The sequence below is a fragment of the Alexandromys fortis genome, unplaced genomic scaffold (genome assembly GCF_014885135.2).
Source record: "Alexandromys fortis isolate MF-2015 unplaced genomic scaffold, M_Fortis_MF-2015_v1.1 scaffold_153, whole genome shotgun sequence".
NCBI classification, from domain to species: domain Eukaryota; kingdom Metazoa; phylum Chordata; class Mammalia; order Rodentia; family Cricetidae; genus Alexandromys; species Alexandromys fortis.
The window spans coordinates 1787426-1797637 of NW_026068032.1; the positions used below are offsets into that span (position 1 = coordinate 1787426).

Consider the following 10212-nt stretch of genomic DNA (forward strand, 5'->3'; position numbering starts at 1 on the left):
TGCATCAGGGACACCTCAGCCCAAACGAGAGAAGAAACAATCAGAGACTCCAACACGGGATACCACAAATGTTGGGATCACCTGACCAGGGTTTTACAGAGCCATCATGAAAATGCTTGCATAGTTTCAGGAGCACTTGAAACATTTTAGCGAAATGAAGCGACTTCTAAGATTCAGATGGGGATTTTTGAAAGGGCAGATGCAATAAACAAACACAAAATCAATAGGGGGCTGAAAATTAAGAGAGAATAATACACTTCAGGTGGAAATAACATGATCTGGATGAGAGAGAGAAAACAGGGTGCTGTAGTGGAGTGACAGAGTCCTCAGGTACCTGGGGGTGGAAGATGAGGGAACATCTAAATTCATATCATTAGAATCCCGGGGGAGGGGGATTCTGCTTCAAAGCACCTGCGAGAGATGAACACATCCTCACAAAACTGTGTAGAAGCGCTCCGTGCAGCGGTGCTCACATGCCCGGCAGAGAGTGCAAACATCCACCAAGTGATTGTAGGTGATGGAGCACAGAGCATCCCTCTGATGCACTGGTGTTTGCTCCTAAGAACGCAGTGCTGATGTGTACTGTCTGTGAGAGACCTGTAACATGGGCTAAGCAGAGGCCAGACAAAAAAAGCCATCACCCTGGGACATCACTCCTGCGAAATACCCAGAAGAAACAACTCTTCAGAGGCAGAACCGTAGGGTAGCGGCTGCATGTGTGTGTGTGTGGGGGGGTGAGGTTAGGGCAATAGAAGAAGCCTGGCCTGACCGCGAGTGGATGGGGCTTCTCCTTGGGGTGAGGAACGCCCCTGCGCTAGCTGCAGTGTGAGTCACAGAGTTCCGTTACTTTACTAAGAACCACTGAGGTATCTATTTTAGATCGGGGAGCCATATGTTCCACGCACACACCTTAACATAACTCTCGACTGTTAATAAAAATAACAAAATTCAGCATACACAATCCATGTGGTCTACGTAACACAACATCCTAGAGCAAAATATTTACCTGTGTATGTTCAATCTGTGCGAAGCACATGCGGTATGAAGCCGGGGAGCAAGCACGCTGGGCGGCAATGCCAGTTTCTCTGCGCCTCTGTGCGCTGGCTGCAGTCTCCAAAACAACTGGGATTTTTTTAACTCAACTCTTTTTTTTTTTCAAAGCATAAGTAACAGCAGCTGCTGAACTTGTTTTTCTTCCTATGGATTGGTTCACAGTAAACTATTTCATCTGCTTTGCGGTTCGTGTACACCCTGCTTTGGTTTTCCGTGTGTCTGTCTTCCATCGTCTTCATTTGGAGGAGCCCGTGACTAATTGCAGTTGGCCTATCTCTCCCATTGCTCACACCACGTCACTGAGGCCGTGTCCGCTGAGTGAGTAACCGAGACCGTGGCTGACTCACTGGACAGCTGACCCCCGAAGGCGGGAGTCTAGAATAGACTCAGTGCCTTAAGGGACAGCACTGTCGTCAGCACATGCCCGTGGGAAGAGCTGGTTCTGATGATGAGCCACCTGGAAAACACTTTGTCTTATCACTGCTGTGATGCTTACCTTTGATTACCGACTTGACGCAACCGTGTAGGAAGAGGACGCTATACTCTCTCTCTCCCTCCAGACCTCTTCTTCCCCTCTCATAGTCAGGGAAAAAAACCCAGAAGCTCACAGTTACTCAAGGTCGACCGAGCACTCGCAGGGAGGATGGGTGAAAAGGAAGTTAGGACCCACAAATGAAGATGCCAAAAATGTGACTCAAGGCAGCAAAATTTAGAGTCCCTTGTCAGTGTTTGCTGCAGATTAGAAAGAACAGGAGAAAGAGGGAGAGAGAGAGAGAGAGAGAGAGAGAGAGAGAGAGAGAGAGAGAGAGAGAGAGGAGTGAGAAAGAGCGAGAGAGCAAGGCACCATGAAGAAGAAATGAATTACCAGAATTATCTTATCCTAGCTGATACAATGTCTCTCTCTCCTTCTCTTTTTATTTATTCTCTGAGAATTTCATACACGTATACAATGAGATACAGCCACTCTCTGTTATCCCCCAACTCCCCTGAGTCCTCCCAACGTGTCCCTCTCCCAAATTTACATCCTTAAAAAAACCTCACTAAATTAATACAATCCATATGCGCATGGGTGGGGGCCATCCACTGGAGAAGGGTGACCTACTAGTGGCCACACCCCAATAAGAGTGACTCTCCCCCTACCAGCAGCGATCAATTGCCAAAAGTTCCTTGGTTAGGCTAGGGCTGCCGTGTGAGCTCCTCTCCCTCCATGTTGCAGTCTGGCTGGCAGCCGATACAGAGATTCATAACTGGTTAAAGTGCCGAGAAGGTCCGTGGTGAGTCTGAGCTAGCCTACACTACACAGTGAGTTCAGGTCAGCCAGGGCACAGAAAGATCCTATCTGAAAACAGCAGTGCAGGGCAAGTGGCCACGGAGCCGGCGTCTGCGGGAGCCGTGAGGGCAACTCACCCACTAAAGGCACGGTTGACTCTTCCGTGACTATCAATCAGGGAAATTTACTTTGATGGACACAAGTAGGCGTTTTTGACAATCACCCTTATTTACATAGGCAAATGTGGAGTGGAATACAGTGCCCTGAGCCAGCTGGGATTTCACACTGCCCATTTCCATAATGAGTACTCAAAAGGCCGAGTCAATACTCCTTCCACTGGAACGTGTAATAGCTTGTAATAACAGAGGGGATCCTTCAATTATTCCAATTAAAATCAGAACTGGGATGGAAAAAGCCCCGACTCTCCCTTTGCAGGGTCAACAGTGAAACCCTGAAGAATGTGCTTGGCTTTCATTGGCTTGTAAAACAAGATATCAGCTCTGACCCGAAAGCAGACACTTCAGGAGGAAATATATGGACTTGTTTTCCTGCAACTGGAGATACACGCTGGAGCACAGAAAAACCGGCTTGCTGTGCACCAACGAAGTGACAAGCTCCGGGCAGTGTAACTCATCCTGCCCTCTGAATAGTGGCCCTTCCGCTGCAGAACTAAAGCAAGAATAAATATTTGGGTGTTTTTTTTTTGTTGTTGTTGTTGTTGGTTGGTTTTTGTTTTGCTTTTTTTTTGTTTTTGTTTTGCTTTTTTGTTTTTCTCTTTACTTTTTGGCTTATCCTAAAATCAGTTCAAAATATTTACATTTTAAAGGATGTTTTGAACTGTAGACGATTTGTCATTACAGGGTCTTCAGAGTAGCTGTCTGAACTGAAGCCAGACTCATCTATGTGCACAGCAGCTATCCTCACACAGGTGAGTGTCCATCTTAAGGAGCTTCTTATGAAGGGGACCTTCTACTCTTGTAATATGACTATTTCCTAAATACTTATTTATATTTGTGTGTGTGTGTGTGTGTGCCGGGTATGTGCACATGACATATTGCACACATGACAATTGCCTAAGGAGATCCAAGAGGACGCTGGATTGGATGTGAGCCCCCTAACATGGGTGCTGGGAACCCAGCTTGAGAGTTCAGCAAGAAAAGTAAGTGCTCTTAACCAAGAGCCATTTCTCAGCCCGCAGAGCGAGTATTTCACCATCTGCCATGAAGATGTGTTCCAGCGACTCCGGACAGCTCAGACGTGCGGCATCACGCTGGCAGTTTCTACTCCGGTTTTCTTGCAGAGCCTTTGCCATGATGCTGTTTCTTTACCGTCCCCTTCCAATACCCATAGATCACCAGAACCCGAAAGCACACTTTTTCTAGAAGCTTCTAAGCATAATGAATTACACAGAGTTATAGAGAAAACCCCAACAGCATCACTCTTGCTTACCCAACCAGCTCTAGGGACATTAATCACACTCTGCTGGCTGCTACCGTTTATTTCATTGCGACTCTGACACCTGCCCCGTCTGTATATCATCCACACGCCGCCCTGTTCCCATCACAGACGCTGCCAGCGTATTTGCTGAGAGGCTGTTGCCTATGGCTACGATTACACTCAGAGAAGAGGAATGGGGCACATCTAACCTTTTCCTGGCTGACTAAAAACAGAGACCCTAAGAGAAACGTTCTGTTTAGGGTGACTCACCAAGGTTCGTCTCCGCACTTGACTCTCACAAACCACAAACCGAGAAGAAAAAAAAAAGGAAGCGTATCTCTGAAATTTGCTAGAAGCCATTTGTTGTTCTTATGGAGAGTGAATGTCTTCCAGGGTTCTTAGTGTTGAAGGTCTGGGGAAGGTTATTTTGTTTTAACATTACATGTTGCAAGCACACACATGTACACACACACACACACAGGTACAGCCACACGAACACACACCACCACTTAGCTATAGCTGAAGAATTTGGGGGTTACCTCTTGAGTTAAGCCTGGCCCTTACAATGGTGGTGCCTGCATGCAGTTTTGCCTTTGGCCCACTTCACTCCTGATGCCCCTGCTGTCGTCCAGTGACTAAATTCATTCCTGTAGTTTTAGCTTCCATACATACGCTTAGAATTCCCAGTCAATGGACCATCAACCTGGCCTTGGGCTCCACACTGAGTGCCTGGTGAGCGTCTAGACTTTACCACACTCAAAACTTTCACAGTCAGCTCCTTGTTGTCTCGCATCCCACTGGGAAAACTACAGCCACCACTACAGCAACCACCGGCTGTACCTCTTCTGTCGACTGTTACCCTTCCCTTCCACCTCGCTGGGCAAAAGAAAATGTGGGCTCAGTCCAGATCTTGTATCAGAGAAGTACAAACTGTGGACCTTTATTAATATACGAAGCTCTTATTTTATTTATGGAATATTATTTTTTTTACTGTGTGTGTATGAGTGTTCTGGCCCATGCATGTCTGTGTATCATACTCACATGGTGACCAAGAAACCAGAAGAGGGTTCAGATTTCCTGGAACTGGAGTTACAGATGGTCGTGAGCCTCTGTGGACGCTGGGAATCAAACTCCAGTCCTCTGGAAGAGCAGCAAGTGCTCTTAACTGTTGAGTCCTCTCTACTGCCCCATGCATGAAGTTTTATTGAAACACAGAAATACCCAGATATTTGTCACCAATGTTCACAACTCTCGGCATCAATCACATATTCCAGTGTGGCCCGGCCCTTCACACACATAATGGCTTGTGGGTCTCTGTTTTAGTTAGCAGTTCCCACACACTTCAAAGACTAACTAGTTTTGTCTTCTAGGTATCTTTCATTTACCTTATGACATCTTAAATCTTAGCCCTGGACATCTCTCACCATAAGTCCTCTCTTAGCCCTTCCCCTCACTGCCCTAGAGGGACACACCACATCCCTGTTTGTTAGGACAGTTTTGCACACATCTCTCTATTGCTTCTGTCCATCTTGTGAGCACAGATCCTGACGCAGCAGTTTTTGTTCCCGACTGTCTTTCTGAGAACATCTCTGTGGCAAACATCCTTAGAGACGTGATGTCTCCCTTCAGGACAAAGAGCAGGTCTGTTTGCTTTCGGCACTAATAAAGATAACATCTCCCTTAAAGCAAAGCTTAGGCAGGCTTGGATGTATCCCTCATAAAATATTATTGAAGGAGCCATAGAGATAGTCCCATGCTGATGAGCACTGACTGCTCTTGCAGAGGTCCATGGTTCAATTCCCAGCACCCACAACTGTGGCAGCTCACAACTGTCCCAGGGATCTTACACCTTCTTCCAGCCTCCACAGGCACCAGGAACATGGGGTGCACACTTGTACATGAAGGCAAGACAGTCACACACATAAAATAAAATTTTAAATTTTAAAGTAATTAAAACAAAGTGTTGAAGTCTAACCTCATGATACCTGAAATCTATATTAAACCTACTGTGTGTACAATGTGCACTTGAGTAAATTCTGTTATAAACCTACTGTGTATACAACATGTACTTGGGTGAACGGTTATAAGCCTACTGGGTATACAACACACACTGGGACTACCTTTCTGTCACCCCATGGAACTCAGAGAGCAAGGTGAACCACTGTGAATGTAAAGATGATGCTGCCTGCTGTGCCTTAAGAATCAAAGTCTTTTTCCTCTGGTCCTGGAGTCTTATGTTTTCAGTAGCATTAAAGAAACTAAAAGCCTAACTTGTCATCAGGCAAGAAGACAAAACTCCCAGATTCTTCCTAATCCTAATTCTTGAAGCTCATTTCCTTCTTGTCTCTTTCCACTCATTGGAGATTCAAGTCCATGTTGTTCAGCCCAAGCACTTAGGCCCTCAATGGCCCGAGTGCACCCTTTCTACTCGGCTAAACCCCCATACCCCATACTTCCCGTATGCTCACTCATAGGTCGAAGCTGCTCATAGCTCTTCACATCTTATTCAGAGTTTCCCCATCTCTGCTCACACAAGCTTGCCTCTAGCTCCCCTTTCCCTTAGCCCTAACACCATGACCAGCAGCGACTTACGGAAGGAAGAGTTTATTTGGGCTTCAGCTTCCAGAGAGATAAGAGTCCAGCATGGCAGGGAGGCATGGTGGCAAGTTACAGGAGCGGGAACCTGAGTGCTCACCTCTCCAAAGGCAAGCAGAAAGCAGAGCGAGTGAACCTGAAATGAGAGGAGGCTCTGTAAGCTCCGTGTCTGCTCCCGGTGATATGCTTGTACCACCCAAACCTCTCCAAACAGCACCAGTGAGCGACCAACTGTTCAGGTGCCTTGGTTGACAATCTCACTCAAACCCCACACCGCCCTTCTTCCTTGACCTGCTAACCCTGCGTTCACACTTAGAGCACACCTCAGGCATTATCTCCTTCTGAGAGCCGTCATCCACAGCCAACCCCAGTACCCTCCCTACAGGTTCAGAGATGGCCGCTGAACAACTTGATGACAGTTCTTGCCAGGGTTTGGAGAGTGTCGATTTGTGGGCCTATCCCCCCCATCATGCACTGGGTACCTTGAGTAAAGAGACAGCGTCTTCTTCATCTTGATGCCCAAGATCTGATTTGGTACCAGCACTTGTTGCTCAGAAACAAGCAACACTGAGGAGCTGAGCGCTAATGGGTTCCATCTTGTCACTTGGAGGGAATGAAAAAAAATAAATTTTCATTTATGTTCTTAAGCTGAGAAAATTTCTTTCTTGTTTCCTTCCTAAATATTATCTTTTCTTTTGAGATATGACCCATTGAGACTCAAAGTATAGTCAAATAATATTGGGACCTTCTCGACTAAGAATTTAATAAATGTTCCAGAAAGGTTTCATACTCTCCAGATCTAGTTACATTCCCCAGGCCTTATTGGAACCATCAAATGATTCCTGTTATCAGTAACTAGGGAGAAAGATGGGCCAAGTCTTCAGCAGCTCCCCCAACCCATGGCTCTTCATGGCTCCCTGCCTGCCACATCTCACCTGATGCGCCCCCACTTTTCTCACACCCAAGTTATCTCCCAGTCTCCCAGATCACACACCTTATTCTTTTCTTCCCCACCAACCTTCCTCGGACGGCAATCTCCTTTTCAAACTTTAAGCGTACCTCCAGAAATATGCTGAGTCATGCAAGAGAATACAAACCATGCAAACAGGCCTGCTCTGGCCAGAGGACTCTGACGTCTGGAGACCGCCTCAATCAGGGCCATGGGCTGTCAACTCTGAGTGTGGAGAATCTTCTAGCTATTTGGTAGCAAGTTTGGGGGAGGATATCATCAGAGTGTTCAGGATTATCTCATACACAGAGCTCCATCCCTACATCCACTGCTGGAGAATTCAGAAGGAAGCTGAGAAAAGACCCAGTTTGGTGACATCAGCCTGTAATCCTAGCACTTGCAAAGCTGAGGCAGGAGGGTTTCTGTGAGTTCAGAGCCAGCATTGGTTACAGAATGAGACCTGTATTAAACATAAAAAAGAAAAAACGAAGAGAAGAGGAAGAGGGGAAGGGGGGGAAGAAGAAAGGAGGGAGGAAGGGAGGGACAGAGGGAGGGAGGGACGGAGGGAGGGAGGGAGGGAGGGAAGGGGGATAGAAAGTTTGTCACCCTAGTTTCTCAAAATTTCAACTCATAATCCTGCTTGTGTAACTAAAATACTCAAGGCCTAGCAGACTCCTCTCCAGAGGAAGCAGGGTTCTGAGGAGATTGACACCGAGACCATCTCCAGCTCAAATGAGCCTACAAACACAACCCACAGACACAGTCGGCCAAGCGAATGCCAGGCTGTGCATTGCAAGCCAGGGCTGTGGCGGCTCATGAAAGGGCTGCAGTAACCCCACACCAAGCTTCCTGTAGGTGCATTATATACATCCTGGTGGACAATCCCATCCTATAGCTTTAATGTCTCCTGCTAATCCTCTCTGCCAACTCCCATGAGGAAATCAGCTAATCCTGGAGTGATGTCGTCAAAAGCATTAGTGCTTTGAAGAAGTACATGATGGCAGAAGGTGACATCCTGTCCTCACCTCAGGCTGCGTCGCAAAACCAAAACACTCGCTCCCCTCCCCAGTGCAAACAGAACTGTGAACTAAACACAAACGTGTATTACTCCAAGGCAAGTTCATAACAGCTAGTTTATCTCTTTCTCAAGTTCTTCCTGACTTCCTGGGGAAAGGTAACATCGAGGTACATAATCCACCAAAGTGGGAATAAATTAAACACTGTGTCTTCCTATGAGTGAGAATAGTCACAAATTTCAAAATATCAAATGGAAACATTGAACCATAAAAACAAAAATATTTATCAAATTTTTTCTTCTCAGAAAGACTAGACATTGCTCATCCCTTTTTGATCATTTATTTTAATAATATTTTATTAATCCTTTGGGAATCCATACCATGTATTTTGGTCAAAACCACACATACCCCCAACTCTCCCTAGATCCACACCCATCTCCCCACCCACCCACCTCTGTGTCTTCTTGTTATTGTTGTTGTTGTTGTTGTTGAGCCCTCTGAGTGCAATTGTGTCGCCCAGATGTTCTTGGGTGTAAGGCCACCCCTGTGATTGACATGTCAGGAGCCATATCTTTATAGAAAACTCTCCTCACTCCCAGCAGCTCCTCTCTAAGGCTCAGACTTGGTGCCCATCTCTCTCCTCCAGGCTGGGATTTTTGTCTGACCCATGTTTTTATTTTGTATAAATAAATCTTACATCTAATTTATCTTTTTAAGATAGTAAGAAATGGTTATAGCAAAAAAAAAAGGCAACATTATGGTGAATTAGATCACACAGTTCCCTACAGCTCCCACTGTATTATGGTGTATTAGATCATTAGTGACAAACATATAGACCACATCGTTGTCTATTTCTTAAGATTAGCACTTTGGAGGAGTTCAAAATCATAAAAACCTATCGATGTCCTGAACAACAAAATTCTGAGCAAGCGACTCTTAGTGGAGGATTTAATGCAAGACGGCTAGAGTAGCTCTCCAATATGTCCACAAAGCAAGCTTATGCGATCTGCAAAAGAGAACAGCAACAAGAAAGGCCTCTCATATTTGCGGGTTCAAATTTCTCCCCAAATACCAGGGGGATTAAATTCATCTGCAGGAGATTCTGGTGTTAATCCTGCAACACTAATTAGACCCTCTCCAGGATTGTTTTAGAAGCACTTACTTTAGTTGTCAGCCTCCCAGGTGCCAGAAGTCTCTGCAGAACATCGATGTCATGCTTGGGTAGGGGACAGCTGCAGCCGGCTTCGCTGTGGGCTGTTCCAGGCGGCCGGCTGTGCTGATGGTTACAGGGCAGTGTTCTAGGCAGGCTGTGGTTTCCTTGGTGCTGGTATTGGGCTGGACCTGGTCAACAGCGTTAAGCATGAGCCGAAACCAAGGTGTGACAATCACTGTGTCCAAACAGCTGTGTGTGGAAGCCTGGCTTTCCTGGAGCTCGTGTGCTTATTATAGTTGTAGGAATTAAAATTCAGGCCGTCTCCTCTTACAAAAGCTTGTTAGCAATTGAAACGTCCGTAGTTGCGTTGTCATCCTAGAGACCCCACTGCGCTGTCTACACTACAGTGCGCTGACTTCTCCCATCACCACCACCCCACGCTCGTTATAGCGGCCCAGGGCCAGGCAGGAGTCTGCAGCGCCCTCAGGCCCCTCCGGAGGGATGCTCTTGCACTGGCTCCCTTCCGTGAATGAGCACTAACTTGCCCTCCTCATTTCTCGCCTGGCCACCATGTCCCCAGCTCTACCTTTGCCCTGAGAAGGAGGATCATATTATGATATCCGGCCAAGAGGCTGACTTCGCAGCTGTCTGTGGCCCTGCTGTCTTGGGGCCCACTTTTTTTCTTTGAAGCATAATTTCTTTATTGATTTTTTGGGAATTTCACATGACATACCCCAAC

General features: G+C 46.4%; 1 long non-coding RNA gene across 1 annotated transcript; it reads right to left on the reverse strand.

Annotated features, from left to right (window-relative positions):
* Positions 1-4804: 4804 nt before the first annotated feature.
* LOC126515226 (uncharacterized) lies at positions 4805-9573 on the reverse strand. Its single transcript, XR_007595775.1, has 5 exons — positions 9483-9573; positions 7453-7764; positions 6838-6958; positions 6353-6491; positions 4805-4900 (listed from the first exon to the last, which is right to left on the reverse strand). It is a non-coding gene; the product is annotated as an uncharacterized lncRNA (long non-coding RNA).
* Positions 9574-10212: the final 639 nt, after the last annotated feature.